The sequence below is a fragment of the Paramisgurnus dabryanus genome, chromosome 3 (assembly GCF_030506205.2).
Source record: "Paramisgurnus dabryanus chromosome 3, PD_genome_1.1, whole genome shotgun sequence".
NCBI lineage: Eukaryota > Metazoa > Chordata > Actinopteri > Cypriniformes > Cobitidae > Paramisgurnus > Paramisgurnus dabryanus.
Genome location: NC_133339.1, coordinates 465,721 through 478,767, shown reverse-complemented (window position 1 = coordinate 478,767; position 13,047 = coordinate 465,721). Strand labels below are relative to the sequence as shown.

Genomic DNA, 13,047 nt, shown 5'->3' with positions numbered 1-13,047 from the left:
CATGTTGTGATATCTTTTGTAATGTTTGTTTTTGTTTTGTCTTCTCATTAGGTGATGGCAGAATGGATTCTCCAGGTAAGTGTGTGTGTGCGTGCGTGCGTCTGAGGGTGGGTGGGAGTGAGGGAGGGTGGAAGAAAGGAAGACAGAGCGAAAGATTATGATTTGCACAGTTGACACATCGACCACTATGCTCTACATTGTGTAGGCCACTGTGCACAGTATTGCACCTACACAACCATAGAGCAGGAATCTAGAGACATTGTACACATTGTCTCTCTGGATAAGCGGGAAACAAACAGGAACTCGGTGGTTATGGAGAAGGAGTGTTTTATCCGAACAATGGACGCACTCTTGCCGGAGATCCATATATCGGAAGTGGTGACTGATGCCCACCCTCAAATTTCTTCTTTGCTGAGTAAGGAAAATGGCCGAAATGTTTGAATTGTGGATTATGAAATTGATAGATTTTTTCTAAAGGCTTCTTTTTTCACAGAACCAGATGGAAAATACAAGCAATGGGGTCTACATCATTCCCTAGATATTTGGCACGCAGCGAAAAATTTGGGGAAGAAGCTGCGACGGGTAAGCAATGTTTCTATGACTGATGAGTGAGTTGTTAGTAACCGTATTTCAACCTTTTACATATCTTTCTGAAGCATATTTATGGGGGCTGTCTCACACTGGCACGTCCTTTTTTCAGGCTGGTGTGATGAAGGACCAGTCTGAAATTTTGCCATGGATCAGGGACATTGTAAGCCATTTCTGGTATTGTGCTAAGCAAGCGTCTTCGGTAGAGGAATTCAAGGTATGTTTTTTGGAAGTGAATCGATGCTGTAAACAAAATGGTTGTTTTGCTGTATGTACAGAAGGCAAGAGAGATCACGTTTCTATTTCTGTTTTGTATTTCTGCAGCTGAAGTGGCATGCTGTTATACACCACGTTCGCAACCAGCACACCTGGGCTACTGGATCGTGTGAGCATGAACCACTTGGTGATGGAACCCAGGACAAAACGTGGATAGAACAAGGTAATTCTAATTTATTTTCATTAGGAGTGTGTGTTGCTTTTAATGGACTTTTGTCCTTCTCACAAAATGATGATGTGTGATTCCAGGTTCAGCAGCTCACCAAGCATTAGTAGCCATCGTCCTGGACAAGCGTTGGTTGAAAAATGTTAAGAAGTTCATCAACTTTAGGTATATACTAGACCTGCATAAAAACTAATCACAACTAATGTTGCAGAATAAAAGTTTTTGTTTTCATCATATATGTATGTGTACTGTATATAATGATAATTTACATACACACATTTACATAATTTAATTTACATACACACACTTTTTTAGACTCATATTCATGCATATATATATTTAAAAAATATGTGCATGTGTATATTTATAATAAATAAACATATGAATGCTAAATATATAAATATTTTTTTCTAAAAATTATACATACGAGTGTGTTTATATATACATCATTATTATTATATACACTACACACACATATATGATGTAAACACAAACTTTTATTCTGCAAACGATTAGTTGTATATGCAGCCCTAAGATATACATTACCTTTTATGTACACTACCAGTGTCTTACAATAAATTATCCTGAGTGGTGCTACTATATCCTGTTTCAATAACTTTATTAAAAAACATGTTCTTTGCAGATCATTAGTAGTATGTTAGTTACTATCAAAGCAAAGTAACACTGAAGTTTTTGTTTGTTCTCCCACACTGCAGGACTACATCAGATCTGGAAAACTTCCAAAATCACATACTCATGTATGCAGGGAAGCGGTATTCCTACAACGCAGTAGTGTATCGGACACGGACCTTACTTGCAGCAATAGACTACAACTGTCACAATCACCATCTCCCTTCAAGAAATAGAGATGGACACAAGATGTAAGTTTTTAGCATCTGCTGAGGTATTCCCTTTTGGAATCTTAGTGTATTTTGACATTTGTTATTACAATTTGAACCTTCTTTCTAGTTACAGACGATACTACAACAAGGGGTCCAAATTCTGGAGTGTCTACACATTGAAGGAGAAAAAGGATTACTCCTACATTCCAGACCTGCAGAGGGCCATCGTTGCAAAGAGGCTGCAAAGTGGAGGTGGTCTTCCTAGGAAACAGACCCTCAGGCCAGATGATCCCAGGCACTTAGGTGTTCTCCCAGCAAACAGGGGACGTCCTCCGGACGTTGCGAACGTCCTCTTAGGTCCGCATAAGGTCCGCATTGTAACGTTCGCTGGCGGACCTTCCGGGGACGTCCGCATATGATCCGCTAAATAACGTTCGCTGGCGGACCTTCCGGGGACGTCCGCATATGGTCCGCTAAATAACGTTCGCTGGCGGACCTTCCGGGGACGTCCGCATATGGTCCGCTAAATAACGTTCGCTGGCGGACCTTCCGAGGACGTTAGCATATGGTCCTCTAGACAACGTTCACAGGCGGACCTTCCGGGGACGTGAAACCACTCAGTTTTAATATAAACCCATACTACACATTTAACCATAAGGCAGGGTTACCCTTTCATGCAGACATCAAAGTAAAAATGCTGTTTTTGCTATTACTTTACTAATGAAAATCGTAGTTTATAGTATCTAATATTATTTTATAATTATTATTATTTTTTTCTTAATTTTTAAACTAGTATGCTAAAACATGGCCTTTATATCAACCCTTTACTGATTTTATTACATAGATCCCATTAAAGCAACTTACAATTTTACAATAATTTTACATTTAACGTGAATAAAAAGATCTGGCACCATGTCTTTTTTAGTTAATGATTTTCCATACTATTCCTAAGACATAACTATTGTCAATAAATCGAAATCACAATGCACATATTCATGTAATAGTTAAAGAATCCACCATTGTGAAGTTACACATCACCCAATTAAATATAAATGAAGTGCAAGTACTTGTTTATTCTGATTAATATGATACGGTGTTGTGTGGTTCAAGCGTTGTCTTTCTCATATATGAAGCACTGCATGATATATAATTGTCACACAGCAAAAATCTATACAAATACATTATATCAAGGAAAAACAAACTTGAATCTACAACTACAGCTCAAATGTAAAACTTTTATTATTGCAAAGGATTCAAATGCAAGCAAAGCAATGCAAACAGAAATGCAGAATGACATTCACTCAATCTGTTGCAAGCAATGACTTTCAAACAGCAAGTGTTAAAGAGGCCAAACACGCGGAACACAAGTCCAACGCTGAAAATTCTGGAAAAGAACAATTGAAAAAAGATACAGGTAAGACATACATCCTCATATAAACTTGAACTATATCTCAAATTCTACACCCATCATTTAAACTGTCAGAAAGTGTTGATTAGACTGCAAAATAAGGTGTACTTTGTAATTTCATAATTTTCCTTTTTTTCTATTATTTTTCTTTTTTCTATACGGTTTCTTACTAAAATGTCTTTAGTGTTGCCAGCTCTCGTGAGACAAAAAAGCAACCGCAGCTTCAAAAACAAGCCCAATATTATTATATTGTTTACTGTCAACAAATGAGCTCAAAACATTTTAACCTTCAACCCCTCTGAAATTACACATTTTTAAGTTTAGTATTAAATTGCAAAGATAACACTTTACAATAAGCTTGTATTTGTTAGCATTTGCCACCATGAACTAACAATAAACAATACTTCTACAATATTTATTAATCTTAGTTCATGTTAATTTCAGCATTTGGTAAACCATATTTCAAAGTTATATCTGTTACAGGTGTATTATATTTTGTTGTGGCATCTAGCAGTGAAATTGCGAATAGCAATCAACCTAAATTTCGAAGCGCAATGTGATTCTATGGTAGCTGCCACAGGACAAAAATGTCATTGTCACTCTGAAGCCCATGTTATAGTTGTGCGTAAGGTCTACACCGTAGGTTATCCATAGCCTGAGCGTAGCCTGATTTTTAACAGCGTGTCAGTTCTACGTGGACCACAAGCGCTGTTATTGGTTCACTAGAACCCCTCCCATCAGGTAAAAAACTGCGTCATAGCCATTTCCATTTGCGACGGTGAGAACAAAAATAGGCCAAGTTGAGGAATGACTTAACTCAAACTGCTGCAACGAGTCGCTGTTTATTTACTTCGATCACTGCTGGTCAGTGGCGCTCGTGACTCCTCATTCGAGGGGCGCTAATTCAAAATAAGTGTTCGGAGTATCATGTGTGTGGTCCCCTTTTCCAAAATATGTGTCCTGCGTGTCGAGAGATCCTATGTGCATCACATATTTTGTCAAAATAAGTGCCTGCTGCACATGCGTCAAAACCGTTTATGATAAAAGAGACGCTCACGTTCACAAAATACACACAAGACACTCCCTTAACACTAAACTCTGATTACACATGGGATTATGCGAGTATCTGGCAAAAGCGAGCGTCTCTTTTATCATAAACCCTTTAGACGCATCTGCAGCAGGCACTTACAGGATCTCTCATAGCGCAGAACACATATTTTGAAAAAAGGAACCACACACATGACAAGCTACATACATGTTGTGATGAACTTTGCATCGAGCGCCCTCAAAAAAAGAAGTCACCGGCCGCCACTGCTGCTGGTCTTCTCAAAACATACGCAACAATCTGCTGTTTCTTCATTTGTGAGTTAAACTGACCAAGCTGCTTCTGTGGTTACATGCGTGGATACTGCCTATCAGCGGTCTACATGTATGTTTGCTATATTGAGCCCTTGAGACAACGTATGGACGAAACACGCTCTGTAGAACAGTTTGTCCATTTAGGGCTACTGTAGAAACATGATGGGGACTTTCATGTATGCTGGCCCGCAGTGTATGGACATAAAAACGGCTCACTTAAATGTATGTCTTCATCTGTAAAAGATAAAAATCTCCATATCTCATTAAATGTGAATAAATATCAAGATCAAAATGCCGTGTTAACACTGCAAGAAAGAATTAAAACGTTTTAGGTTTTGATGTATCAGATAAATTTGCTTACCTAAATCATTCAAGCCAGGAAGTAGGACACTTTTGGCGCTTTTCCATTGCATAGTATGACCCAGTTCAGCACAGCTCACTTTTGGGGAAGGGGTAATGGGTTTCGGATGCGAAGCCATGTGCAAAGTTACAAAAATGCAGAGCACACCACCGCGCCCATGTCTGGATGGCAGTTTTGTAACTTTGCGCATGGCTCCGCATTCAAAACGCACCAAAAGTATAGGCGTAAATGTTCTGTCAGCGGAGTACAGGTACTGATGACACGGGTGTTTGTATAGAACCTGTCATGTGAGAGAGGTAGTGGAAAATCTACTTGTGGCTGTCAATTTTGATTTTGTGGCTGCATTCCATTAATATGCTCTGTTGCTCCATGTTGTGTGTGTGTGTGTTTGTATCACATTTACGATGATGTTACGGCAGTAGAGAGGACGCAACTTTAACAATAAGGCTATAATCAGGGGTGCACATAACTTTTTTTGTCCTGGTTCTCAAAGAAGTACCTGGAGATGTTACTTGGTACTCACACTATTCATAGCACAGACATCCTACATGCTGACATCATCACTTTTCTCCTGACTACTCTCTTCGCCATATCGCTTTTGTTTAAACATGGTAGACAATGATGTACATAAAATAACCCTGGTTATTGTTTTTTACTTATCTAATCTTTATAAATAACTACTAGCCTAACTCATATAAATGTATACTTGTACTAGCAAGCTGTCTGAAGCATTGAGATGCGGATCACTGCTAACAACACACATTAATTATCTTACCACTGATGCACGGAGAAATCTCTTATGTCAAAGTAAATTAGCTAACTATGTAACAAAATTCCAGCAACGTTGGTACACTAGAATTGTTTCTATTTGAGCATACGCACCAGTTATGTGCACCCCTGCCTATAATCTCACCCACTCTGAAGCGACACTAAACTGTACTGGAAAAGCAACGAAAGCGAGCTGAGCTGCATCGTGCCGAGCCAAGTTGTACCCTACATTGGAAAAGCGCCATATCATGACATCGGACCCTGGAACACAGAAAAGCATGAGACAGTAAAAAGCATCAGATGTTAGGTTGTGTTTGAATGCTTCCTATGAACAATTTCCCCCTGAACTATGCATGTAAATGAAATTAAACTACCTATTCTTTCTTTCCCCTTCTTAAACATCCTTTAAAACCATAGCCAAAAAACTCAAGATCTTAGCTTGTTATTAACAATATCCTTATTTGTTCCAACAAATATAACTATATAACTTGCTATACAAGTTAATTATACAAATATAACTCATTAATAATCTTATTAACAAATATTACCAAATTCAATTATTTTAGCCAGGAAAACTTAAATGTCACTACATTGAAATGTCATATATGGTTATAAAAGTATATATTTTGACTCACATCTCAATATGGCGGCCTCCAGGTCTTCATTCTTGATGGGATTCAGAAACTGTGAACTGTCTTCACAGACAAATAATACAAAGTCAGCCTAGTGTGGAGTAAACAGCATCAAGCCTTTCTTTAATAAGGAACTCATCTACAAAAAACAAACAAATACTTGTTATACTTTTATGAATTGTCAAGTTGTACAACACACAGCTATTAAGATTAAGACAAACAAAAAAATCACTGATATTATTAATTCCATTGTTGTGTCTAATAGATAGAAACAACTTGTGTTGTAAAAGGAAAGATGACAGCCAGATGACGTCAAAGTATCGCGAGAGCGAGACGAAATTTGATTTCTTAAATCATTCTCGCGGTACTCTGACGTCATCCGGCTGTCAGTCTTGCGGCGCCGCATGAAGCCTCCTGACTGCGTGCGAGAACATTTTGAATTATCTGGCACGAGGCATCACACGTCAAACTTCAACTGACACAACGGTCTCGGTGAAGGGAATAAGCAAAAGCTCCTTTAAATTTCGTCATTTTTTATACACATCCCGTTTATTTTGTAGTTAATTGTTAGATAAGTAAGTAATTTCGTCAAGTTTTCGTTACAGAGTAAGATTTCGTTATCATCGTTACCATATACAGTATTTATATTGGTTCAAGAGCGCAGTTTGATAACTCATTCAAGGTTTGTAGCCATATTTAAGTTACTCGCTTACTTTGTTTAAGTGTTAGAGTAAATGTATATGGTTTTAAAGTAGTATTAATATAAGTAACTGCGCCTCAATCCGAAGGCTAACCACTGGAAGTAGCATTTGTAACTTAGGCTGTATACCTTTTACGTCATCAAGACTGTCATATTTAAGAATATTAACAATTATAAAGTTAACTATTATTCTCAGTTAATCGTAAATTGTTGTAATATGCTTATGACTTGCGAATGTAATGTTTATTTAACTGAAATAAACCAGGCTTGATGACGTATGCAGCCTGCATATTCGACCTCCGGAGGATGTAGCCTTCCGTTTGAGAAACGGCCTACAAGTTGAGCGTGCGCGAGATTCTGCCGAATTGATTCTTCAATAATGGCAAAGCAAAAAGTAACTGTCGTGATGATAACCCACATTTTAAGGTTTAAATTAAAACTCCTACCTTACCTTTCCAGGGGGTTCTGTTCCTGCAGTCTTCCAGCAATACTGGCGCGTATGACGATGCGGACACGAACTGCACACTACAGTATACCGCCGCCTACTGTACTGTAGTAAAATAACGTGTAGGATTGAATACTGTGGCAAACGCAGTAAAAAAAGCCATTTAATTCATTGTAAAAACAATGGGCATGCCAGTTTAAGTAACTTGTGGGCTAAATCACCAAAATAAGTTTGTAGATGTGGTTCAATTATTTTTTAAATGTGTAGCATAATGGACCAGCCTGAATGTATGTAGCCTATAAATATATTGTTTAGACTTTATTTTTAAACCTTTATTTGGTGGTATATGGTTAAACCTTTTTAATGGTAGCAATAGGCTTTATACCCAGCTGCACTACTTCCTGAACTTCAGCCAGCTCCTTGTTTCCTGTCTGCCATTATTGGTCAAACTGATTAATCCAGGTGTGCCTGACCTCAGTAGTCACAACAACAATAATCAGACAGACCTGGATTTATCAGTTTGTCCAATAATGGCAGACAGGAAACAATGGGCTGGCTGAAGTTCAGGAAGTAGTGCAGCTGGGCATAAAGCCTATTAAATAAAAATCTTAAATTGAATCAAATCTCTTTTAATAATACATAAAAGCTCTGGGAGGGTTGGGGGTACATCTGGGTAACATTTTAACATTTAATATATTTTGATGTGTGTGTATATATATTAACTTTCTTTATTTTGTTTTCTCAGCCTTTAAACATCTAAACATGTCCTCCAAAAAGGTAAGTTCAGCAGATCAGCTTATCTTATTCTGTAATATTGATACTGGTTTGAGAAAAACTAAGATTAAACAACGTACATGTTTCCAGGAAAAAGGGAAAAACACTGGAAAACAATTTCAGCCTAAGGTTTGAGATGGCTAACTGTGTACATTGCCTTTGTGTACTGCAAGCTGAACTTACAGATTTATATGGACTTTACTTACAGGTTTCCTGTGCTGTTTTGCTCCATTTTACAGAACAAAATAAGGCTGAGGTAGCACCATCCTTGTGGTTAGAGTGAAAGAATGTGGTAAGATTTGGTTAATGTTTTATAAAATACAAATGATAAACATGAAGGTCAGCTACATATAAAAAATAATCAAACATGCTTGTTTCCATCTGAAGGGTATTGAGACCAAAATAAATAATGTGCCATTCTGGACAAACAGCTGTGGACAATACAAGCAGTCAGAGTAGCCCATTTTCTCACACAGGTAAAGTATGCAAAGTAATACCAAACTTCTTTTTAACCTTAACAAATACTGGCAATCCAAATATACAATGTTTATGTGAGGTACTGTGCAAATGTCTTAGGCCACCATGCTACCATTAGATTTGTTATTTTTGCAATTGTATAGTGATCATATATAATTATTTCTCAGTCTCTTTATTAGAATACAACCAGAAAATACAGGAAATGTGTATGTAGTATTAAAAACAATATACCGGTAAACGTATAAGCTGAGGTGTCAAGTGTTTAGGGTAAACTCTCCTTCCACTTGAGCAATAGCAGGCAACTGCAGGATCTCTTAAACCTAAATGGAATTAAATCCTAATTTCTAATTCTAATCGAATGACTTCAGGACTTCAGTCTCCTCAAAAAAGCTCAAGATGTGTTTAGTGCCAAGAGAGGTCACACTAAATACTGACTGATGTCTGAAGAAGACATTTAGTTCTGAAAATGGATTTGTTTTTAATTTTGTGTACATTTTTCCTGTATTTACAGTTGGTATCTTAATAAAAAGAGTGAAAAATAAATATGGATGGACATTAAAACTTTGCTAAAACAACAAAGCTGGTGATAGTGTCCCAAGACTTTTGCACAGTAATGTATATTGACCAAGAGTTGTAATGATCAAAACAAATGCATGTCGTCTATTATTTTCTTTAAATGGGACAGTAAATTATCTGAAAGTGAAATCATTATTGAAGGTGATATCATTGTCACTGCATTCATTGTTACATGATTTTAAACAGTGGGAATCATTGTGTAAGTTTCTTAATAATATCAAATACTACTTTTTTGTCTTGTTGTTTCTAGACCTGAGGATAAGATTTCCAGTTTGAAAGTGAAGAAAATGAATCATTATTAACAGCAATTAGTAGTTTTTCAGCTGAGAAGCCAGGTGAAACTATAAGGACACTATGATTTACTTTCATATTATCATTCTTTTATAGATGAGGAGCAACCAGTAAGAAAAAGCAAAAAGATGTTTTGATGTTGCCTGAGGCACCTTATTGTGAGTACATTTTAATGCCATGTACAGTATTTGTAGTATAATGATGATTACTTGATTTATATTTATTAATTTAGCATATGCCTTGAGTGACTTACAAATGATAGAGCATTCAACATTTTACAACAGTTACTACAATACTTACATCATTAATTTTTAAATCTAATTAATTGTTTTTTATCACAAATGCAGCACATCAGTCAATTTCTTCCAATAATGAATCAAGGTACAGTATTTTGTTATTTTTTATCTTAAATTATTGATATTGATAGGCATTTTCTTCCACACAGACTTATTGTTCATTTATTTTACTGGTGTAGTTAGTAATGTTATTAATGTTTCAAAACTCATTCTTGGAAGAAATCCTGGAGTGGAGAATCATTCTGAAAGTAGACCAAATACAGGACAACACCACAGCAGTGGTTGGAAAAATGCAGCAGACAATGAGCAAACCAAGCTGACTTTCAAAAGATGGTATGTGCCATAACACATGCAACATTACTAGTCACTGCTGACGTTTTACCCATGTTTATTACGGATTGTTTTTGTTTGTAGATTCGTTATCTGTTTCTTCAAAGGGGAGGCAGTTTGGGAGATGGGAAATAGGAGGATGCTTCAGCTACACAGGGCGAATTTCAGCAGCTCAGTTTCACACTTGCAACTAACAATGAATTATAGTGAGTCTGTGTGAATCCCAAACATTTCAAAATTATTTTTGTATATATATTGTATGTAAATTGTAATGTTGTAAATAAGAATGTACATTGTAAATGTTAATAGCACATAAACATTAATAGCAATTAATAGTCTATTTTTAAAACAAAAATAATGTTTGATGCTTTGGATACATATAGTATCATATACTCTACATAGTATACTTCTAGATGCCTTTAACACAAAAACCTACAATAATATCAAAGATCAATGTATAAGACAACTTACATTATTTTATGTCATAGTAAACTATTTTTATACTCTGTGTGACCTATGCTCTCTCTGAGATGTGTATGTTCATTTTGTAGCTGGTCAGGGTAGAAGCATGCTACCATTAGTTTAGTTGTTTTTGCAATTGTGTAGTGATCATATATAATTATTTCTCAGTGTCTTTATTAGAATACAACCAGCAAATACAGGAAATGTGTATGTGGTATTAAAAACAGTATAAAGTATAAGCTGAGGTGTCAAGTATTTAGGGTAAACTCCCCTTAAACTTGAGCAATAGCAGGCAACTGCAGGATCTCTTAAACCTAAATAAAATGAAATTCTAATTCTAATCATCAAATGACTTAAGGCTTTTTTGAGGAGAATGAAGTCCTGAAGATGTGTTTCGTGCCAAGAGAGGTCAAACTAAATACTGACTGATGCCTGAAAAAGACATTTACTTCTGAAAATTGTTTTGTTTTTAATTGTGTGTAAATTTTTCCTGTATTTTCTGTTTGTATCTTAAAAAAAGAGTGAAAAATAAATATGGATGGACATTAAAACTTTGCTAAAACAACAAAGCTAATGATGGTGGCCTTAGACTTTTGCACAGTAATGTTTGTTACCCATTTTATGTGTAAATGCAAATCAATATGAATATGAATTCTCCCAGTATGGTTTCCGCTGGTCAGGCTGGTGTAGCAGGATTGTTTTAGAGGGACTTTTGCACAGTACTGTATGTCCACATTTACCCACCTTTACTTTGAGTGAACTGTAACAGCAACAATAATGCCATAAGCATGAAATACTAGGTAAAAGTGAGTTGTGCATACTTTCTAGTTTTAGCACAGAATTCTGTCTCCCTTATCTTTTAAATGTTTGCTACAGATATTTTGCAAGACATTTTAAACATATCGGGGCGGTTTCCCAGACAGGGAAATCTTAAATACATCAGTGCCCTTTGTTTAACATCATAATGCACACAAGTAATGTTTTTAGTAAGGCATGTTTGTTAAAACTAGTTATATTTCATAATTAAACTGAGGCATAGTCCTGGTTTAAGCTAATCCTTGTCTGGGAAACCACCCCAATAAATAATAACTACTTATCTTTTAAATGTGTTCATTTCGTTGTTTTAGGTTAGAAGACAACGGAAATATTTGACATGGGAGTCCAGCAGACAGCCAGAGACACGCACACACACGGAGCTGAAGCGCGTTTGACTGACGCGTACGGGAGATCAGGCACGCGCACGGGAGCTCGCTCGCGCACGCACACACAAACACGGAGCACAGGAAAATTACACCTGTTCAATTAAAATAAAAGAACTTTGTGGTAAACAATGTTTAGCGTGTCTGATTTCATTGGTTGTAATGAAATAAAACGATGTGCTGAGGACTTTAGGCGAACGTCCCCTAAAAGTCCCGAAAGTCCGCTGACCGTCCTGCAAACGTCCTTGTGAAAGTCCGGAGGACGTCTTCGCGGACGTCCGCTCGACGTAACAGGGGACCCTACACGATAACGTCCAGGGGACGTTCGCAGAGGACATTTAGGGGACGTCCAGGGGACCTTTTTTTGTTAGCTGGGCTGGCTCCAGTACAGCCACCACCAACAGAAGAACTAGTTAGGGCACATGTGGCTCGTGGTGAAGGTGTTCCCCAAAGTTAATTGTTTTTGTGTGTGTGTGTGTGTGTGTGTGTGTGTGTGTGTGTGTGTGTGTGTGTGTGTGTGTGTGTGTGTAATACTTGATAAGGTTAAAAAAATAAAAGTTTGTCCTGTTTTGCAAAAACTTCTGTATTTATTTTCAAATAACACAAATAAATACATGGAACACACTATTTACAGCAAAATTCAAAATATTTGTCTACATGAGCCGGCGAACCCTGAAACCTACATACTGTGCCCTTGGGTCTGGAAAAGTGTCTCTGATTCGCCACACACAGCAGCTCGGGATGACGACTCTGTTGCCCTCCCCAAGGCGACCGTGCTGCCAGAGCACAAACTGGCGATAGGCTGCATGCCTGTTTTGCCTTTGCTCTACACCTGGTTCCTGGTTATCCTCAATAGCAAAAATGTCATTCCAAGCTGCCCGAGCCAACCGTAACACACCTTCGTCCAGTATATACAGGCGCATATGGGCCATGTTACTGATGCAGGTGTCTGGTGTTTGCCTGCAGCAGAGTCTCTCAATGTCAGTGTTCATTTCTCTACAGTTTGAACAGGTGCACCACTGGAGAACAGCTCCAGCAGGGACTCTCGGATGTTCGGAATCCTCCAGCAAGGCCAACACATCAAACATCAGGCCAGG

General features: G+C 37.4%; 1 protein-coding gene and 1 long non-coding RNA gene across 24 annotated transcripts in view; one reads left to right on the top strand and one right to left on the bottom strand.

Moving 5' to 3' along the window:
- LOC135769179 (leukocyte immunoglobulin-like receptor subfamily A member 3) overlaps nt 1-13,047 on the bottom strand; it is a 199,657-nt gene that overhangs the window by 158,243 nt on the left and 28,367 nt on the right. The gene's annotated exons all lie outside the window — the stretch shown is intronic.
- On the top strand, nt 3,272-12,324 carry LOC135734064 (uncharacterized). 23 transcript variants are annotated; one of them, XR_012336283.1, is made up of 11 exons: nt 6,829-7,082; nt 7,560-7,694; nt 8,291-8,322; nt 8,410-8,448; nt 8,559-8,611; nt 8,707-8,795; nt 9,760-9,821; nt 10,011-10,044; nt 10,179-10,292; nt 10,374-10,495; nt 11,879-12,324. It is a non-coding gene; the product is annotated as an uncharacterized lncRNA (long non-coding RNA). The 23 variants fall into 23 exon arrangements; XR_012336280.1 differs by having other exon boundaries at nt 8,528-8,611; XR_012336284.1 differs by having other exon boundaries at nt 6,830-7,082; nt 7,560-7,630.